This window comes from Oreochromis aureus, linkage group 3 (assembly GCF_013358895.1).
Source record: "Oreochromis aureus strain Israel breed Guangdong linkage group 3, ZZ_aureus, whole genome shotgun sequence".
Lineage (NCBI taxonomy): Eukaryota > Metazoa > Chordata > Actinopteri > Cichliformes > Cichlidae > Oreochromis > Oreochromis aureus.
In genome coordinates this window covers 109,930,578-109,939,410 of record NC_052944.1, presented here as the reverse complement: position 1 = coordinate 109,939,410, position 8,833 = coordinate 109,930,578, and the positions used below count along the sequence as shown (strand labels likewise).

The 8,833-nt window shown below is 43.1% G+C and overlaps 1 pseudogene; it reads right to left on the bottom strand.

The window, feature by feature from the left end:
• Positions 1-312: 312 nt before the first annotated feature.
• Positions 313-4,812, bottom strand: LOC120435015 (annotated as a pseudogene).
• Positions 4,813-8,833: the final 4,021 nt, after the last annotated feature.

The window sequence follows — 8,833 nt, the reverse complement described above, 5'->3', positions numbered from 1 at the left end:
AGTTTGTACCAAAGATCATCATCTGGTGTCCCCACTGTGGACTTCTCTGACCTCCTCTAAGGACACCAGAACAGGATCTTCCTTTGGTTCAACACGACTCACCAGGAGGCCACGTTTGAGCTGTGAGGAGATGACATCATCACAGTGGTCACATGACGTGTTGGTAGAGTCTGTCTAATGACTCACACTGTGGGGAACATCCAGGACCACCATGTTTGTAGTTTTCTCCTCCCACTGTAGCTGTGATTGAACAGTGTGTGCACACATGCTCTTCATCACCCACAGTGACTCCACGCTGGTACAGACTCTCCTCTAACCTGTCACATACTTACAGGGATGTATTTCCACAGTCAGTCTGGCAGATCGACCTGTGGGCTCCACCTCTGTGTGGACTTTCACACTGAGAGTGAGGACATCAGCAGGTGTTGGGATGTTGTAGGTGCACAAATCTGGGAAACAAACAGAACCAATCACAGCTCAGTGCAGCCTGCTGTCACTTTTCTACACCGTGACACTTTTATATTTATATCTCTATATTTATCTCTTTATCTTAATATTTATCATCAATATCTGTGTTTCTCATTGTCTATCAGTGCTTGATGTTTGTTGTGTGTTTGCTGCTCCGACAGCTCAGTTTCCCTCTGGGATGAAGAAAGTTTCTCTGATTCTCATGTAGACACAAAGTGACTTTAGTGATTTTTAATTTAGTGTCAAACAGAATTGTGCTGTGTGCAGTTATTACTGTCAGCTCTAATGTTGTCTATGAAAACACATTGATTACATGTGAAAATGCTTCTTTAGCGTTTTATAAGTACAAAGAAACAAAGAAAGCCTGTTTGACACCAACCAGGACCTGGTCACATGATGCTGTCACTGAGCTGCACTGAAGCACATGCAGCTTCACCTCCAGCCTGGATTTTCCTGACACGTCCTGCAGCGCCTCCTCCTGGTGGAGCAGTTTGTTGCCCTGATCAAATGTCAGCTGACTGCTGGAGCCTGAACTGTCCCTGTGCTCCAACCTTCAGGACTGAACACCAGAGTGGAGCAGAGAGCCTGAAGAGCCTCCACTGTGTCCTACAGGATGGATTCATGTTGACATGAAGTTCAAACTGCCTGTGTCACTTCAACACACTCTCACAAAGAGTTTCTAACCTTCACTTCCTGGTTAAATAAAGGTTAAACAGGTTAAATCTGTTTAACAGAGATGATCTCAGAGAAACAAAGTAGACCAAAGTCAATTTCATCTTGTAAATAAAGAATAAAAACATCCCTGCCTGCTAAAACAAGTCTGCATATCTGAGAGAAAAGCAACAACATGAAAGCTTCAGGATTATTTCTCCTGATTTGGTCCAAGACTGTAGATGAACTCAAAGATGAGCTTCATGCTGTTCGGGTGGTGTCGTACCTGAGTGGAGGAGAAGCCTCCGTCATAGTTCTGCTGCCCAGTCAGCCACGTGATAATACCAGAGGCATATCCCAGATCCTCAGCAGTCGGGGAGGCGCTGAGTTTGGCCAACAGCACATAAGAACTGATCTCCACTGACAGGGAGGCTGATGTTTCTGCTGCTGCCTGAGACCAGCAGAGGAAACCTCCTACAAACACAATAACAGTCACAGTGATGCTAATAAAGCCTGAATGATGTCCTGCTAAAGGATGACTCACCTTCCCTCACTGCAACTGTGTCTAAGTGCTGCAGAAGGTGAGGGCGGGTCTCCACGTCTCCTGCAGGGTGAACACAGAGGCCAGCAGAGCTGTAGTGTAGGTTACAGTTGGATGTCTCAACACCGGCCTTGGTCTCGAAACCAAGGTTGAACTTAATATGTTCTATGACACTGTCGTTGACAGGTCAGGTTTTTTTTTTTGTGTGTGTGTTTCCTTTTGTATCTTCCTTTTGATGCATTGCAACGGATCCTGTAATCGATGGCGAGCCAATTGACTTTGTTCTGTGCTGCACAGCAGAGTGTGGTAGGCCAGTTGCAACAAAACAAAAACACACCACGCCACTTTGAACTTACTGTTCCCTTTCTTCACACACATCCCCCTGGACTTATGGACGGTTTATTTTAAGGACTTTTTACGGACTCTATACACGAACAGGAAGATCTTGTTGTTTCCTGTGGATCCGACACAGAGAGTGGACTTCAGACAGAAAGCGTGGAAGAGATTTTAGAGGCCGTGTGTGGCAACAGGAAGTTTCTGTATGTTTGCTGATCTTACATGTGGAAAACAACACGTGATGTTTGTGAAGTTCTACAATGATCATTGTTCTGACAGCATTTTGAGTGGGAACAGTTCAAACTGAGAGTAGTGGGAGTTATTTACTGATTGAAACAAGCTGAATGTTTCTGTGCACGATGAAGATCAGCAGGTCAGCTGATCAATGAATTGACATCTATCAGTCATTTCATGAGATGAAGTCATCAGCAGACATTTGTTCTAACTGTGTGATAAATGTCAGAACGTCAGGGCTCTGCTTTAGTCACTACTTGATGATCATTGGCTCATTGTTGAATCACGTGGCCCAGTCTGACCTCTGACCCTTTGCTGCAGGTCTTCTGTGTTATCTCCACTTTCATGTCTGATCTTCTGCTGTATCGTCCAAAATAAACATCTGAATCATTTCCAACACTTCAGCAGATCTTTAGTTTGGGCAGCACAGTACAAAATAACACATATTGTACTATACTGCCCACTTCCTGATCTTATTGGATCTGTGTGTGAGGTTGGTGAAGGAAACACATGTTTACTGAGTGAATCGCTGCCATTAGGAACTAGTTTTTATATCACAGCCTAGAAATCACACAGGACCATTTCTGCAAGTGAAAAGTCGTCATTGGAGGAAAATAATTGTGTAGTTTGTGCGACTGTTGTTTGTAAATGAAGAACTGTCCCAACTACATGTGCTACTGACCTTTGACCTTTTCTTTAGGTGCACAGAGCCCAGAGGAGTCTGTGGAAACATCCAGAACTGAGGCAGTGCTACAGATGGTATGTCTTCAAATAAACTGGACTGGACTCATAACTCAGACGCCCTCTACAGGAAAGGGCAGAGCAGGCTGTACCTGCTGTGGAGACTCAGGTCGTTTGGAGTGGAGGGCCCACTCCTGAAGACCTTCTATGACTCTGTGGTGGCCTCAGCCATCTTTTAAGGTATGATCTGCTGGGGCGGCAACATCTCTGCCAGAGACAGGAAGAGACTACACATGCTGATCCGGATGGCCAGCTCTGTTCTAGGATGCCCTCTGGACCCAGTGGAGGTGGTGAGTGACAGGAGAATGGTGGCTAAGCTGTCATCCCTGTTGGACAACATCTCCCACCCCATGCATGAGACTGTGACAGCACTGAGCAGCTCCTTCAGTGGGAGACTGCGGCACCCACGGTGTGGGACGGAGAGATTTCGCAGGTCTTTCCTCCCCACTGCTGTCAGACTCCACAACAAAGACTTAAACTGATCAAACACACACATCCACACATGTGCAATAAGACTGCTATATGTGCAATTCTTTTTCTGACAAAGTTGTATGTTGTGTCTGTGTTTCCACAGGCCCCACTAGTTTAGAGACTTATTCCTCATGAAGAACACAAGACATAACAGAACATCTTCAACCGGTTTCTTAACTCGCTAATGAGGGAAGCTTTGGAAAAGAACCAGCTCTTGGTCTCTAGCCCAAATCCTTCAAAGAGCAGCTGTCCTCATAGCCTTTTTATTGACATGACAGTTGCAACACAAGCACCTCCCTCCGTAAAACCCCCCTTGGTTACAAAGACAAGGCACTATGTGTGTGTATGTGTAAGCACCTGTATGCATGTGCAAGAACGTGTGTGTGTGTGTCATGTGTGTGACCTTCTGCTCACCAAAAGGGTCATAAAAGCAGGAAGCTTACAACACAAGAAACAGATCTGTCAGATAGGATGTATGTACAATAAAACCTCCCCCAGCACAGAGTGGCTGGAGAGATGGTCAGAGACAAAGGAATGTCTTGATTTTTACTCCTTGGCTTATGACACGGTCTGACCCTGATTTTATTGTTTTAATCTAATGTGCTGATTTTATTGTTTTAAATGTAATTCTCATCATCATTTTTATACTATTTTATTATTGTTTTTGCTATTTGTGCTAATTTTATTAATTTAAATGTCATTTTAATAATTATCTTATTTTTTATTTTTTTTTTTTATATAATTTTTTTTTTTTCTTATATATTTTTTTTTAAACATGTTCAATGTATCATTTCTGGCATGTCAAGTGTACAGCACTTTGTGTTCAGCTGGGGGCTGATCTGAAAGTACTATATAAATAAATTGCTTGCTTGCTTGATCCTATAGTTTGAACCAAGACTTTACAAATTTAAGAAACACAATGACAACATTCAACAATTAGACTTAACGTTGTACTTTTGTATTTTCTTACTCAGTTGTATATAGCATTTGTATTCTATTGTATATAGTATTTTATTTTATTCCATTCCAGTGTTTTCTAAATTCTGGTACATAACTTTGCACTTTTGCTGTAACGAAACAAATTTCCTATCTGTGGGACTAATAAAGGTCATCTTATCTTATCTTTGACATCAAACACTGCAGCATTCATTTGATGCTGCTGATGTCTGCTGCTTTGTATTGATGAGGATTTTTCATTGATATCCAAATAAAGACCCATCTTTAAAGCCCTCCATGGTCAGGCTCCTGCCTGTATCAGAGACGCTGACTCCATGAGCCGCTCGCTGCCTCAGACCTTCTGGTGTGGCCTTGTTAGTGTTCCCAAAGACTCGTTTAGTCACTAAAGCTGATCCGGCCTTTGCGCTCCACATCATGACTGGAATTCCCAGCCTGAAGATCCCCGAAGATTTGAAAGCTCTCAGCTTCCATTTGTTTGGCTTTTTCTAAGTGCTAATGCCTTTTTTCTGTTTGAAGATCCAGGATTGTTTGTGTGCTGGATTCATAATGTGTACATATGTACAAACTGAGACAGCTTTATTCAGAGCACAGTCTGTCCTGTGATTGGCTGGAGCACACAGTTGATGCTTGTTTGTTTGAAAGGACAGAGATGGACCTTTTCTTTTCCTTCTTTCCTTCCTTTTGTGTCCTGTTATTTCACTGTGTGCAGAGAGGAAATCTGTTCCTACTGATCTTCCTGCTGTACAGGAAGGAGTTTCATCAGCACAGCTCATTCCTGTGATCACAGTCATGACTCTGTTATGTTGCTAAGCTACTGTTCCATGTACGGACTTTTTAGTTTTCTTTCTGTGACCTCTGCCCAGAGTGGATTTTTCCACTTTATCTGTGACAGTTACACAAATGCAATTCTTCACCATCACTCTGACTCATTGACTGTTTGCAGCAAGATATTTTAAATGGTTTTTCTCATTTGTACATGTTCCTAATATATATACATATATGTATGTATATATTTATAATTTCTGTAATATTTACTCCTCTAATATTCACAGCTCTGCTCCACAAACACAACACGTCAGGAGTTATTCTTTAATTTGTGTAGTCAGATCTTTTCTTCCGGGAGCGAATCAAACCTGATCCTGCTGTTTGTTCCTCCTGACATGTGTCTGAGTATAAATGCAGTCTTTGCTCATTAACTGCTGCTGTCCTGCTTCTAAGTTCACCTGCTTTAGTTTAAAGGTGACATGAATCCATGTGAAGCTTTCATTGAGAGTAAACACTGAGAATCAAAGCATCAACATGAAGATCAGAGTCTGAGAAAGTGAAGAACTGCAGCGATGATCTGTGTCTGATGTCTGCTCCCTGATTCTGTCTCTGTCTTAGTTTTGTATTTGAACACACAATCAGTCCACCTTAAAGACTTTCATCTCATACAGCTGCACATGGATAAAGAGTTTGTGACTCTGGCTGAACAGTTGAAGTGCAGTCGGTGAGGTGAGTTGTGAAACTGACTGTGACAGTAAAGATCCACTGACGCAGCACTGATCGCTCTGCTGTGTTTGCTGCAGGATTTTCAGCCTGAGCTGATTCTGATGAATGAATCTGTGTGTGAACTTTAAGTGAGCTGCATGAGGGAGTTTCTCGCTGTTCTCCCAAATAACTCAGTGATGTCAGCGCTGCACAGCTGCAGATCCTCATCATTTATACCAGGGGCGATTCTAGGATCAGAGCTTTGGGGGTGCTGAGCACCCAGAGAGCTGCCCAGCCAGGCAAGATAAACTGTACTCCTCACGATGAGACTTCTTCCCCGTCTCTGTCAGTCACTGCATCCTTAAATGTCTCCAGTTGTCCCGAGTTCTCTATGACTGTCTCCTTGGTGAATTTAAACCCCTGTTCCTCCCTGTCCTCATCGTCTGTTGTCTTCATCTCCGCTATCAGTCATCATAATTTTACCATCTCTGTGCAAGTCTGCAAATTTCTTTATTAAATCATAAGATTCTTAAATTCATCAAGTCTCTCTGTGCCTGGGTCCTCGTCACAAAACATGACATCATTGTTTTGTACATTTTAACACAATTTAATCCCCACATTTGTGAAAGAAAGGCAAAACACTTTTTTTTAAAAGTCTGTAACAAAACCATCAAATCTGATGAAGGTTATTTAAATGCTGTAAACGAAGAATGGATAAAAAAAATACATATCCTTACCTTAATTACTGGGTGAAAATGATGCTCATAGTGAGTAAGAAGTAAACTGAGTGCATTTTTTGGACAGAGATTCACTTTTAATGTGTATGTATAATATAATACAGATGTATAAAAATACACTCCAAAAACAGAAGAGTCCTTGAAATATACAAATGTACAAAATATTGATAAAAAAAATTGTGCCTATGGTGCAATGTATGAAAAGATGTTTACTGCAGATACTACTAATATGGCTCTGCAGATTTTTTTCTTTTATTTTAACCTATGTCGCCTCAGCTTGAGGTTGGCAAATCTGTCTATCACTTTTTGGTGGTCAACTCTCTCAAGCAGTTAAACAGTTTCTGTTTTGCCTGTCACTGTTCCCTGTCTGTTTTCTAACAGGGTTCTTCCTGACCTTGTACTTTCTCCTCACGTTCCCCTCTTTCCTCTCTCCCTCTTTTGACTGACAATCATACACAAATAGATTGTATTCAATTAGATAAAAAATTACATTAATATGAAAAAAAATATTATTAAGATCACTAATAAAAAAGTCCTCTCTCAGTGTACTTTCACCAAAAAGCAAATAACCAAACGACATGCACATCTAATAAAAGATATAAATATTGAAACACTGATCCAACATTATCCTTTATTGATGGATCATTTGCTCTTACACTTTTAACTGAATGTGGTTCCTGGGATTAATATCGCCACATGCACATGCATAAGTCTTGATGCATTCTCAATCATCCAGGAAAGTAAATCTCCAAAAGTTGATTCTGTTCATCTGGACATAGCGTTTTGTGGGAAAAACATTTCGTCACTCATCCAAGTGACTTCTTCAGTCTCAGCTGACTGCAGGTTTCCCCAAACCTTATAAACAGTACATTTGCATAATGACTGAAAGCAGCCCACTGAGGAACAATGGGCTGTGAGGTCAGTTCCCTGATCCTTCCGGCAGATATGGGTAGGTGCACAGTATTGCTAAACCAAAAAGACTATCATGAGAAGATTTTGTCACTACTCAGTGATGAAAATACTTATGAGCCCCTGAAACGAGACCCAGGAAGTGGTTACAGGAAGAGGGTGATAGACTGTCTGAAGCAGTTAGAACAAGACAAAGCTATTGACCAGACCTCATACCACAGGCTACACCCAGGGGAGTCTACATCAAGTCTGTATGGTTTACCGAAAATACATAAACAGGGTGCACCTTTCAGACCGATTGTCTGCATGATCAACTCGGTCACCTATAACATCTCCAAGTTTCTGGCTTCGATCCTCAACCCGCTGGTGGGCAGCTCTGAACACCACATCAGGAACACCCTGGATTTTGTTGAGAAGGTGAGAGATGTCATTATGGAGGCAGATGAAACCATGGTCTCGCACGATGCGCGTTACATCTCTCTTCACTTGTATCCCAGTCATGGAAGCGTTGGAGGTAGTCCGTAAGAGATTACAGGATGACACCAACCTCAGCAACAGGACCACTCTCAGCATCGACCAAGTGTGTTTGAACTGTGTCTTCATTCCACCTACTTCACATACAAGGGTCAGTTCTACAGGCAGAAACATGGGTGTGCCACGGGCTCCCCAGTTTCACCCATCGTGGCCAATTTGTACATGGAAGAAGTGGAAAACAGGGCTTTGCTATCCTACCCTGGAACACCACCAAGCCATTGGTTCAGATATGTGGATGACACCTGGGTGAAAATCAAATCTCAGGACGTACTACATTTCACGGATCACATTAACTCGGTGCCAGAATAATCCCTGCTAAACCTGTCAGTATCACTCACCCAGTTATTATTTCCACCCCTATCAGCCAGCCAACACCCTCACCTGTGCCAGCTCCCAGGACAAGGGCAGCTATGACCCAGTCCACTCCTGCACCCGTTCATGTTCCTCGGGTGGGGGTGACTGGTGTCCAGCCACCCCCTGTGCCTGTCCCAGCGCCCAGGCTGAGGGCAGCCAGAATCCAACCTGACCATCCTAGAGGCTCAGCTGAGGCTCTCCAGCCAGTGCCCTCATGCCCTGGAGGCCGGGAAGAGCTAGCCTGTTCACCCATCAGTCTACCACTTCACCCACCTGCTGATCCAGCCTTTCACGCCCTAGCTCTGTCTCTGGTTAGGCTAGCTGAGCTCTTCCCCGCTCAGGCACCTGATGCGCTAGCCCAAGCTGCAGCTTTCTCTCCTTCACTAGCACAGTCTTTAGCTCATCCATTAGCCTCCCCAGTCCAGTAAGT